This window comes from Rattus rattus, chromosome 6 (assembly GCF_011064425.1).
Source record: "Rattus rattus isolate New Zealand chromosome 6, Rrattus_CSIRO_v1, whole genome shotgun sequence".
In the NCBI taxonomy this organism is placed as follows: domain Eukaryota; kingdom Metazoa; phylum Chordata; class Mammalia; order Rodentia; family Muridae; genus Rattus; species Rattus rattus.
In genome coordinates, this window is record NC_046159.1 from 51,804,623 (window position 1) to 51,818,387 (window position 13,765).

At 41.0% G+C, this 13,765-nt stretch overlaps 1 pseudogene; it reads left to right on the forward strand.

Annotated features, from left to right (window-relative positions):
* Positions 1-4,910: 4,910 nt before the first annotated feature.
* On the forward strand, positions 4,911-5,884 carry LOC116902714 (annotated as a pseudogene).
* The last annotated feature ends 7,881 nt before the right edge of the window (positions 5,885-13,765 follow it).

Below are 13,765 nucleotides of genomic sequence, written 5' to 3' on the forward strand. Positions count from 1 at the left end.
ATAGGTCCTGTCTTCCTGGTCTCTGTGCTGTACAAATCCTGCATAAAAGAACCCTGTGTTCTCCTCACCTTCATGAATGCACACTCTAATTAACTCATTCACTCTTCTGCCTATCACTATGGCAGCCACCATACCCAGCATGCGCTTTTGAAGACTCCAGATATTGGAAGACTGATCACAAACCAGATGTTCTGGGTCAAGAGTGGGGACCAGATTGGGCTCTGGGGCAAATGAGCAAGAAGCTACAAATATTGTTACCCTCTGCATTCTCTTCCAGAAATAGGAGGTCCCAGAAAGTGTTTCTCTGGTCAGGACTTCTCTCTTCTTACTCTGCCATGTCTGGGAGTCTGTCATCTGTACTGTCTTTACCTGTACTTTTATAAATGCGCCCCTATTTGTTGACCTAAAAATAAAAAGTCAGTAGAACTGGTTCCCACGAGTACCCTGGTGGTCCTAGTTCCATGGTCCATTGTAACTAGCCCTAATTCATCTCAGATTAGTATCTCTCCCAGTGGCTCTCTGCTAGCCCTGAACTCTCTGGTTGCAGCCACCTGGTCAAATCAAGACTCAACCAACTGTAACCCAACAATCAGATTTACATGGTAAATTCTCAATCCACAATGCATCCACACAATTAACTTACAACTAGTTGGTAAGGATATAAACCAGCCACCTAGATAAGATATAATTTGCCCATCTAGACAACACAAAATCTTGTACACATCCATCCCTCGAGAATAGTCTCAACCTGTAATATGTGCAGAGAGGAATCTTAACATCTGCCGCCATGTTCTCTTGACTGCCTCCTCCTCGCTTGGGTCTCTTCTGCCTCTCTACAACTTTTCTCCTTCCCATCCTTCCTTCTTGTTCAATGACAGGCCACATTCTATCCTGTACCTGCCTTCACCTGTATAATGATATCAACCTACACCAATTTTTATAGTTTCACTCTGTAAGGAGTCAGAGGTACTGGAAACCCCTGAGCTGGGAATATTATAAAAGTGAGATGGGCTATGACTTTTTTTTTGGAACAGATACTTTCATTTCCCATCTGTATTACAAAGATATGAATGCTCTTACACTTGTAAGTTTTTTCATTTCAAGTATCATTTTTTTTCTTACGATGCTAGGGACTGAATCCAGGATCTTGCACGAGCAAGGCAAGTGACCTCCCACTGGGCTGGATTCCTTTTTAACCTGATTTCTCTGCACCTCCAAGTCTTAGTCTCTCCACCTGATAAAGCATCTACCCCTAGCCAGCCCTCACCCTCATCTGTGTCTGCTTGCTTTGATTTCTACTCTTTCTCACTTCTTGATCTTTAAGAGGTCAAGTCCTTTTACTCTGTACTTTATTTCTTCTTCAGGAATTAGATCCAATTCTTGAAATTCTCCAGATAATATCCGTACTTTGGGGGTCTCCTTCATTAAATCCTCAATGCCACCTTCTGTCCTCTTAACTGAGTTTCTTAAGAAATCTTAAGGAGTCAGCTGTTGAGGTTGGTCTTGCTGTCCATTGTAATGCTAAATGTGGGTCCCTAAGACTTGGAGTCTTCACATAGACCCAAGCGGCCCTGCCCCCAACTTATTTCTAATTGGTAAATAAAGATGCCAACAGCCAGTAGCTGGGCAGAAAGACAGACGTGGGGTTTAGGTTTCCCAGGCTTGAGGTTGGAGGAGAAGACATGGGGAAGAAGAAAGTAGAGAAGAATGGAGAATCCACCATGGGTTAGGTGAGTTCAAGAAAACATGGCCCAGAGGGATGGCCAATTGCAGTTCAGAGCAGCCCAGATGAAGCATAGTACTAACTCAGGGTTATTGACAGGAAAGTAGATTCTAATAGCACAGTGGGTTGGTATCTGCTCAGCTCTTATGCTGTTTAAGGCTTACTATAAATAATAAAAGTTGTGTGTCTTTTATCCAGGAACTGAATGGTCATGGAGGGATAGAAACCCTAGGTTGGGATTAAAAGTTTCTACAACAGTCACTCTCTACTAATTTCTGATTATACCATGTCTTCAGGGCAACTCATTCATTCAATCAAATTCAACTGACACTTGCTCTATGGAAAGTTCTATTGCTAACCTTGAGGTTAGGGGCAATGAGGATTTCTACCATCTGTGGTTCTCACTGTGAACAGAGAAATACCACACTGTGCTGTGCAGCTTTTCTTGCACAGGCTCAGCAGTCTCCTCTTTGAGTGTGACATCCTACTCTAAGCATAGGTATAAAGTGCTCTTGAACCTCTTTTCCTTGTCAGGGACCTGCGTGGTCATGTTTGAAGAGCTCAGCTATGTGACCTCAACTTCATCAGATAATGGTATAGACTAAATGTTTGCTTTCCTGTCATCTACCTGAACTATGTTAGACTCCTAGTCCAGTATAGTGGTATTATAAGGTGGAGCTAAATTAGGTCAGGTCCAAGATTGTACACTAGGATGTATAGCTTTAAAAAAGATCAGAAGGGGCTGTGGTGATGCTCAATGGTACAATGCTTTCCTACATGTGTAAGTTTGATTTCTAGCATGGCAAAACCACAGAGCTTGCTTTCTGTCCCTACTTTCCACCCCAAGAAGATCCGACATGAAAGTAGCCTTCTAAACCTGGACCTGCCCATATACTTGGACAAAGTAACCCAGGAGGCAGGCCCTTTTCAGTACCTAAATGTGAACAAGCAAGATGCTCTTATTTTTATTTTAGAGACAGAGGTTACAAACCTTGTATAAATTTGCTTTAAATATGATCTGTTTAATTTAAATCCTTTCAAAATGCACAGTCCAGAAATGAAAGTGAGAACTGTGTGACTGTATAACTGTGAAAATTGTTTTCATGCTTGGCTTATGGGTGCAACCAGAGCCCAAGCTATTAAAGCTCTCGTCAGCATACACTCTGTGTTTGCTATTACAGATAGACTCAGCTGTAAGTATGTCTAAGAGACAGACGCAGTTATGGACAAGACAACAGAATATCCGAGCACTCACTGAGGAGACACTGTGAGAAACATTTAAATTCTCATTTCCCACGAAGACCTTGTACGATGGACTACATTAGCTTGTTTTATGCATGAGAAAAGGAATCTCAAAAAGGTAAATGATTTGCCCATAATCACCAAAGGGACTGTAATTCATGTTCATAACAAAGCCCATAGATGGTTACACAGTATAGAGCTCCCATGTGTTAATGTTTATTATGGTATTTTGAATGTCAAGTTATAGCTATATGTATATGATTGGAATAGAAAAGAAGAAAAGGGTTGGTTAAATCTCTTATTTTTCCAACACACTAGTAAATAGAAAAAGCTTCATATAAATATGATAATTTCAATGATGACACTGTAATTTAACTTAGTTTAAAAAAACTTCATGACTGATGATTTTAATTTATATCATAAATTCAAAATTGGGTCCTAGAGAACTGAGCTGTGGGAGTCCACAGTCACTGAATTGTATGTCAAATAATTCCATGAACATGAAAATTTCAAGGAGATTATTGACAATGAGTAAGAATATGGAATATTTTTTATTGTGAAATACATCAAATGTTTATAATCAGGGATAAAGTATATAAGAATTTAAGGAATCATTTATTCATTAACCAACACAAAACCCAAGAAGCTTATAGAAAGCACTCCTAATTCCCGCACTGAAATGTAAGAAAGGGTTAATCAAACTGTGATCTCACTTTTTCCTGACCCCTTAGAAGTCAGGATCAAGGTTCTGGTTCCTCAGTCACCTTGGCATCTAGCACTGTGGATCCGGAGGTAAGGTACTGGCTACTTAGACCTTAAGTAGCTAGAGCTGTAAACCAGTAAAAATTCCTCAATGGTTATTTTGGTGGGTTTCCAGAGACTCACATACATGAGAAACCTCCCAGGAACTCCATTCTAATTCTTTGGGGGCCTCTACGTTTTGTGCACTTTATTCTCTGGAATCCCACAAGAGGTGGGGCTCCTTATGGTGAGGATCTGAGAAAGAACCCTGGTGGTTCTGCCTAGAAGACAGAAGGAGTGATCCTGAAATATACCCAGAACCTGTTCCCACCTGAGGCCTAGGGGAAAACACTGATGAACGTGGAGAGAATAATATTCCTCTCACCCCTATTCTCCTGATGGGAAAAAGATGAAATAGACTCAGCAGGAGTCAGGGCACGGAGGATGAGTCAGAAGAAAATAAATCAAGAAACGACAGAGGACCACTAAATAACTGAGATTTAATCACTTTGAAAGCAAACAAACCTGGAATTCCAGCTCCAGCAACCTCACTCTTTAAAGTGAAGTAGAAAAAAAGACTTTCTCAAAAAAGAAAAATCTGAGTGACTCCATCATGTGTAGACCTTCCCTGCACAGCACACAATGTCCACTAAAAAGAAGTTCCCCGGGAAGGAACTGATACCGGGCAGAAACCTCACTACACAAAGGAATGTAAGGAATAAATGAAGGTGAATCTTTCCTAATATAAAGTGATCTGAAAGGTTAGCTGTTCCAGATAGAAAAACTAAAAACATACTCAGTAGTTAAAAGTATATTATAAGTCAATAATCTCAAAATAAGTGACAGCTATTCATGTCCAAATGGGGAACAGTCAAGAAGGTACCTGGTTCTACACCTGAGGTGTCATGACCCAAACAGGTCCTTGGATTAAATTAAAATCAGACAGGAAATCTAAGGTAGCTACTGGGGGGAAATGTAAAATATAAGTGCTTGGCTAAAATGAGATACAGTGTTATTAAATGCTGTTAAAATGAGAAAGTTGGAAAACAGTGAAAGAAGAACCACCGGGGAAACAGAAACAGTAAGAAAGTTATCAATTTCTACTTTAAATGTAAGAGGTGGAAAAACAGCAATTTAAACAAAGAAACTTCCATGGTCCATGTTAAAGTCCCTGGTATATAAGAAATGTATAAGGAGCCCATATTGAACTCGAGTTGGAAGAGGCGAGTCCGGTCTCAAAATGGAGGGCCACGATCCAAAGGAACCAGAACACCTGAGGAAGCTGATTATTGGTGGTCTGAGCTTTGAAACCACAGATGATTGCTTAAAAGAACATTTTGAGAAATGGGGCCACACTTACAGACTGTGTGGTATGAGGGATCCTCAAACAAAACGTTCCAGAGGCTTTGGTTTTGTGACCTGCTCTTGTGTGGAAGAGGTGGATGCTGCAATGTGTGCTCGGCCACACAAGGTTGATGGGCACGTGGTGGAATCAGAGAGAGCTGATTCTAGAGAGGATTCTGTACAGCCTGGTGCCCATTTAACGGTGAAGAAGATTTTTGTTGGTGGTATTAAAGAGGATACAGAAGAATATAATCTGAGAGACTACTTTGAAAAGTATGGCAAGATTGAAACCATAGAAGTTATGGAAGACAGGCAGAGTGGGAAAAAGAGAGGATTTGCTTTTGTAACTTTTGATGATCATGACACAGTTGATAAAATTGTTGTTCAGAAATACCACACTATTTATGGGTATAATTGTGAAGTGAAAAAGGCCCTTTCTAAACAAGAGATGCAGTCTGCTGGATCACAGAGAGGTCGTGGAGATGGATCTGTCGACTTTATGGGACGTGGAGGAAATTTTGGTGGTGGTGGAGGTAACTATGGCAGTGGTGGGAACTATAATGACTTTGGAAATTATAGTGGACAGCAACAATCTAATCATGGACCCATGAAGGGGGGCAGTTTTGGTGGAAGAAGCTCAGGCAGTCTATGGTGGTGGCTATGGATCTGGAGGTGGAAGTGGTAGATATGGTGACAGAAGGTTTTAAAATAAAACAAATGGCTACAGTTCTCAGCAGGAGAGAGAGCGAGGAGTTGTCAGGAAAGCTGCAGGTTACTTTGAGACAGTCGTCCTAAATGCATTAGAGGAACTGTAAAAATCTGCCACAGAAGAAACAATGATCCATAGTCAGAAAAGTTACTGTAGCTTAAACAGGAAGCCCTTCTTGTTCAGGACTGTCACAGCACAGCTTGCAAAAGTGCAGCTATCGATTAATGCAATGTAGTGTCAATTAGATGTACATTCCTGAGGTCTTTTCTCTGCTGTAGCTTTGTCTTTTTCTTTTTCTTTTTCTTTTCATTACATCGGGTATATTGCCCTGTAAATTGTGGTAGTGGTACCAGGAATAAAAAATTAAGGAATTTTTAACTTTTCAAAAAAAAGAAATGTATAGGAATGTATTTTGCACATATCCAGCCAGATAAGTTAAAAGAAAGATGAAAATAAAGTAAGCTAAAACAAATTAAATCCACCAACTTTCTTTAGATAGGGAAGACTTCAGAACCAGAAAGATTATTTTAAAAGGTAGATAGGGTGGTACAAGCCTGTGACCCCAGCACTGCAAAGACTGGGAGTTCATGGCCAGTCTGGGTTACAGAGCAAGAGTCCACATTTTTTTAAAGATTTATTTTTTTATCATATATTAATACACTGTTGCTCTCTTCAGACACACCAGAAGAGGACATCAGATCTCATTACAGATGGCTATGAGCCACCATGTGGTTGCTGGGATTTGAACTCAAGACGTCTAGAAAAGCAGTCAGTGCTCTTAACCACTGAGCTATCTCTCTAACTCAAGAGTCCACATTTAAAAAGCAAAACCCAAACCAAAAAAAAAATGTGCACATGCATACTTGCATGGGCGCACTTGTATGGGCACACGCATGCACACACACACACACACACACACACACACATCAGAAATGAGTGAGGGGTGATCAATACCAATTCCAATGTAAGGAAAATACTATGAACAAATCTGAACCTCACAATTGACAATATAGATGAAATGGATGCATCTTTTGCAAGACAGAAAACTCAGACAAGGAGACATACATAAACGGATATTCTCATACATTAGAGAAATTTGGATAACCTTCAAAAAATGAGCATCGGGTCAGTAGTTTCGCTTGTAAATTCTAATTTCCCATAATCTCTTCTAGAAACTTATTTGAGAGACAGGACTCATACTGGTGGCTTATTTGTTTAATAGAAGAGAGGAGCGGATAGGGGAAAGAGGAGTTTGTGCTTGAATGAGGACCAGTTATAATCTATACTAGGAATTGAATATAGTGGTGAGTAATGGGACCAGGTGAAAGGGAAAATCCAGAGTCCTTACATGACTTTGTCCAGTTAAATTGGTCTGTTTCTGAAATGCCATTCCTACCACTTCTCAGCATACTCTGGGGCTGAACTGAAAACTCACTTCCTCCTGTCAACACTTACTGAGTGCCCAGCACGTGCCATAAACCTAAAGCCCAGGAGTAGGGCTGGAGAAATGTCTCAGTGGTTCAAGGTACTTGCTGCTCTTTCACTGGTTTCCAGTACCCATGTCATGTGACTCACAACCTCTTCTAACCCCAGCGCCAGATCTGATGCGTTCTTCTAGTCTCCATTAAGTCTCCTACACATGTGGCCTACCCATGTATGCAAGTAAATTAACATAAATCTTAAAAGAAAAAATGTTTAAAAATGCAGTAATGGGTCCCCTGAGCACAACTGTCTAGCTCTGACCTTTCTTCTCAGTTCAGAGGAGCCTTGCACAACCCCCAAGAAAGTCCTGTCTCCCTATAGAAACTTTCTGGAGCCTCAAAACTAACCAGCTTGGAACCCTGCCTGACCACCCATGCTAGTTAGATTCACCTGCTAGCCCAGCTGGGTCTGACTGGGACACGGCCTGTAGAGTAGGGTTCACCTGCAACACAACCTACAGAATAGGGTACCAGGATCTCCCTGTCTGGCCCACAGTTCTCCCCACCTTTCCAAGATGATCCTACTGCCATCAGGATCATGTAGCCAACACCAGGGAAAACCAGGTGCTGAATGGACAGCATCAGAACAGAATCAACAAGACCCAGGGCAATATGGCACCACCAGAGCCCAGCCATCCTATTATAACTAACCCTGAATATCCTAATGAAACCCAAGCACAAGAAGAGGAGCTTAAATCCAATCTTATAAAGATGATAGAGGCCTTTAAAGAGGATATGAATACATCCCTTAAGGAAATACAGGAAAATACATTCAAATAGGTAGAGGCATTAACATAGGAAGCAAATAAATATAAAGAAATACAGGAAAATACAATCAAACAGGTGAAGAATATGATTAAAGCTGACCAAGACCTGAAAAGAGAAATGGAAGCCATAAAGAAAACACAAACTAAGGCAATCCTGGAGATGGAAAACCTGGGAAAGAGAACAGGAATTATAGATGTAAGCATCACTAAAAGAATACAGGAAATGGAAGACAGACTTTCAGATGTAGAAGATACAGTTGAAGAAATCAATATATCACTCAAAGAAAATGCAAAATCTAAAATATTCGTTACACAAAATATCCAGGAAATTTGGGACACCATGAAGAGACCAAACCTGAGAATAGTAGGAATAGAAGATTCCCAGACCAAAGGCCAGAAAACATCTTCAACAAAATTATAGAAGGAAATTTCCCTAATTTAAAGAGATGTCTAGATTTTCTAGAATTCAATGAAAATAGGGGCAAAACATACCTACACTCATGTTACACTATGAAAGCAGTACTAAGAGGAAAGTTCACAGCACTAAATGCCCTCATAGAGAAATTGGAGCGTTTTCATGCTGGTGAATTAAAAGCACATCTGAAGGCATTAGAAAAGAGGAGGAGGAAGAGAAAGAAGAGGAGGAGAGGGGGAGGAGGAGAAGCAGCAGCAAATACACCCAGAAGGAGTAGGTGACAGGAAATAATCAAACTCAGAGCTGTCATCAATCAATTAAAAACAAAGAAAACAAGACAAAGACTGAACAAAACCAAGAGCTGGTTCTTTGAGAAAATCAACAAGATAGGCAAACCCTTAGTCAAACTATTGAAAAGGCAGAGAAACAGTACCCAAATTAACAAAACCAGAAATGAAAAAGGAGACATAACAAAATTCAAGAAAATTCAAAGAATCATTAGGTCTTACTTCAAAAGCCTGTACTCCACAGAATTGGAAAAATCTAAGAGAAATGATTTTCTAGACAGATATCAATTACCAAAACTAAATCAAGATCAGGTTGAACTATGTGAATAGTCCTATAAACCCTAAGGAAAAAGAACAGTCATAAAAAGTCTCTCAAAACCAAAAAAGTCCAAGGCTAGATGGTTTTAGCACAAAATTCTACCAAACTTTCACAGAAGAGCTAATGCCAATACTCCTCAAATTATCCCACAAAATAGAAACAGAAGAACCACTGTCAAACTCATTCTATAAGGCCACATTCATCCTGGTACCTAAACCATACAAAGACACAACAAAGAGAATTTCAGACCAATCGCCCTTATGAACAATGATACAAAAACTACTCAATAAAATACTCAAACTGAATTTAAGAACACATCAAAGACATCATCCACTATGAATAAGTAGGCTTCATCCCAGGGATGCAGAGGTGGTTCAATATATGAAAATTCATCAATGTAATCCACCATATAAACAAAGTGAAAGAAAAAAAAAACATGATCATTTCACCAGATGCTAAAAAAGTATTTGACAAAATCCAACACCCCTTCATGTTAAAAGTCTTGGAGCCAGCAAGGACACATGGGGCATACCTAAACACAATAAAGGCAAGCATATAGCCAACATCAAATTAAATGGAGAGAAACTTAAAGCATTTCCACTAAAATCAGGGACTAAGCTGTCCACTCTCCCCAAATCTCTTCACTATGCTACTTGAAGTTCTAGTTAGAGTAATAAGATAACTAAAGGAGATCAAAGGGATACAAATGGAAAGGAAGAAGTCAAAGTATCAATATTGATAGTATACATAAGTGACCACCAAAATTCTACCAGAGAACTCCTACATTTGATAAACACGTTCATCAAAGTGGCTGGATACAAAATTAACTCAAAGAGATTAGTAGCTTTCCTTTACACAAGAGATAAAAGAACTAAGGAAGAAGTTAGGGAAACAGCACACTTCACATTAGGCCACAAATAACATAAACAACCTGGTGTAACTCTCACCAAGCAAGTGAAAGACCTGTATGACAAGAACTTTAAGTCTCGGAAGAAAGAAATCGAAGAAGATCTCAGAAGATGGAAAGATCTTCCTTGCTCATGGATTCTGGTAGGATTAATGTACTGGCTGGTTTGTGTTTCAACTTGACACAAGCTGGAGTTATCACAGAGAAGGGAGTCTCCCTTGAGGAAATACCTCCTTACGATCCAGCTGTAAGGCATTTTCTCAATTAGTGATCAAGGTGGGAGGACCCAGCCCATTGTTGGTAATGCCATCCCTGTCTTGGGTTCTATAAAAAAGCAAGCTGAACAAGCCAGGGGAAGTAAGCCAGTAAGCAGCATCCTCCACGGTCTCTGTATCAGCTCCTGCCTCCAAGTTTCTGCCTGGTGTGAGTTCCTGTCCTGACTTCCTTTGGTGATGAACAGCAATGTGGAAGTGTAAGCTGAATAAACCCTTTCCTCCCCAACTTGCTTCTTGGTCATGCTATTTTGTGTAGGGATACAAACCCTGACTAAGACAACATAGATAAAATGTTCATCTTGCCAAAAGCAATCTACAGATTCAATGCAATCCCTACCAGAATTCCAACAGAATTCTTTACAGATCTTGAAAGAACAACCCTTAATTTCATACGGAAAAACAAAAATGCAGGATAGCTAAAATGATCCTGAACAATAAAAAACTTCTGGAAGTATCACTATCCCTGACTTTAAACTGTACTACAGAGCAATGGCAATAAAAACTGCATGGTGTTGGTATAGACGCAGACAGGTAGATCAGTGGACTTTAATAGAAGACCCAAAACTAAATCCACACACCTATGGACACTTGACTTTTGACAAAGAAGCCAAAAACCATACAATGGAAAAGGGGGAGCATCTTCAACAAATGGTGCTGGTCTACCTCGATGTCTGTATGGAGAAGGATGCAAATAGATCCATATTTGTCACCCTGCACAAAACTCCAGTCCAAACAGACCAAGACCTCAATGTAAAATCATGCACACTTAATGTAATTGAATTGAAAGTGAGGGGTATCTTGAACTAGGTTCAGGAGACGACTTCCTAAATAGAACACTAATGGCTCAGGCACTAACACCTAGAATTAATAAATGGTACCTCACGAAACTAAAGAGTTTCTGTAAGTCAAAGAACACTGTCTTCAGGATAAAATGATAGCTTACATATTAGGAAAAGATCTTTACTAACCCTACATCTGATAGACAGCTAATATCCAAATATACAGTTAGACAAGAAGTTAGACACCAATGATCAAAATAACCCAATTAAAAAATGGGGTACAGAGCTAAACAGAACACTCAAAAGAGGAATCTCAAATGGCTGAGAAGAACCTATAGAAATGTCCAACATCTTTAGTCATTAGGGAAATGCAAATCAAATGACTCTGAGATTCCACCTTACACCCATCAGAATGGCTAAGATCAAAAAACTCAAAGGACAGCACATGCTGGTGAGGTTGTGGAGCAAGGGGAACTCCTCCACTGCTGCTGCTTACGCAAACTTGTGCAAGCACTCTGGAAATCAATTTGGCAGTTTCTCAGAAGATTGGGAATAGCTCTACCTCAAGATCCAGCTTTAGCACTCCTGGGCAAATACCCAAAAGATGCTCCCCCATCCCACAAGGACACTTGCTCCACTATGCTCATAGCAGCTCTATTCATAATAGCCAGAAACTGGAAACAAACTAGATGTCTCTCAACTGAAGAATAGATCCAGAAAATGTGGTATGTCTATACAATGGAATACTACTCAGACATTAAAACAAGGGCATGGTGACTTTCATGGGCAAATAGATGGAACTAGAAAGTATCTTGAGTGAAGTAACCCAAAAGCACATGCATGGTATGTCCTCCTAAGTAGATATTAGCCATAAACTACAACATAACCATGTTATAAGCAACAGACCTAAAGAAGCCAAGTAACAAGGAGGGTACAAGAGATGTCTGAATCTTTCTCAAAAGGGGAAACAAAATAGAAACTGACGATCAATGGAAGGAGGGACTGGGAGGACGAGGGGATGGGGAGGGGAGCAGGAGATCAAATGCAGTGAGAGCAGGGGAGAGAGAAGGAAGATCAGCTTGGGTGGAGGACAATCTCTAGGATGTGCCAGAAATCTGGGATGGACAGAGGCCCCAGTGTCTAAGGGGGAGATTCTAGCTGAGATTCTTAAGAGTGGGCAATACAGGTCCTGAAGTGGTCACTTCCTGTGTCAAGGCAGGACTCTCAGTGGAAGGATACGGACAGCAACCCACCCATAAAGCCTTCAACCCAAAACGTGTCCTGCCTACGAGATATGGAGGGCCAAATATAAAGCAGACTGAAGGAATGGCCAACCAATGACTGCCCCATGAACAAGAACCAATCCCTAACACAATTATAACACGCAGTTAGCCTAACTGTCCTCTGAGAGGCTCTACCAACAGCCAACGGAGAGAGATGCAGACTCACACCCAAACATTAGACGGAGCTCAGGGAGTCTTACAGAATTGGGAGAAAGATTGAGGGATCTGCAGAGGACTTTGGGGACTCCACAGGAAGACCAAGAGAGTGACCCTGGACCCTTGGTACTCCCAGAGACTGAATCACCAACCAAAGAGTGAACACCAGCTGAACCTAGGCTCTGTACATATGTAGCAGATGAGCAGCTTGGTCTTCATGTGCCATCCCCAAACTGGAGCAGGAGCTGTCCCTGAGCCTGCTGCGTGCCTGCCTGCCTGTGGATCCCACACCCCTAAATGGACCACCTTGTCTGGCCTCAGTGGAAGAGGATGTGCCTAGACCCACCGTGACTTGATGTGTGTAGGGGGTGTTGGCACCCAGAGGGGGGCTTCTTCTTCTCAAAAGGGGAAGAGGGAATGGGGAAGAACTTGCATAAGGGGGTTCTGGGGGGAAAGGAAGGGCTAATATCAGGTTGTAAAGGGAATAAATTTAATTTAAAAAAATGCAGTAGCGAATAAGACAAAATCCTTGACTTCCCAGTGTTTTAATAAGGGGAAAGATGTGTGAAATAATAGGAAGAGAAGGACAGAATGGGAAGGACCCAGAACACAGAATGATCATTACAATTCCTCTAGCAAGTTGATATTTTAATTAAACTTTAAAATTTTTCATCTCTGTACTGTGTATTTGTGTTCACATGTGCACCTTATGCCCCAGGAGGCCGGAACACCTGGAAATAAGTTACAGTTCTGACCTTCTGTGTGGGTGCTAGGAATTGAACCCTCAGACCTCTGAAAGAGTAGACGGTGCTTTTTAAAACTCCAGCCATTGCTCTAGCCCAGTCTGTTATTTTAATACAGACAGACGGGATAATTATAAGGCCTTCTCTGATTAATAACATAGTGAGGTTAAAGGCCCTGGTGTTGGAAATACTTGGCATGTCTGAGGAACATCATGGTTAATGTGGCTAGAATCTAGTGAGTTCAAGAAGTTACAGTGAGGTCCAAGAGATCGTACTGTAAAGCTGCTAATACTGGTCAGGAGCTTAGCTCCCATGTGAGGTGGGATGCCATGGGATCTGAGGAGGAAGAGGGACACAACCCTGACTTCAGAACTATTCAAATGTGTGGAAAAAACAGACCACAGGGGTCAAGGGTGCTAAAAAGAAGAAAAACCCTTTAAGTGGCGATTGGACAGCCTGACAGAACAGGCTTAGTCTAGGGTGACACGAAGAGGATGAGGATGCTCCAGAGGAAGCAGCAGAGTTTTCTGGGATGGGATAGAAGAACGGCATCGGGGACGTTTTAGGCTAGATCAGAATAAAGGAGTTATTGGT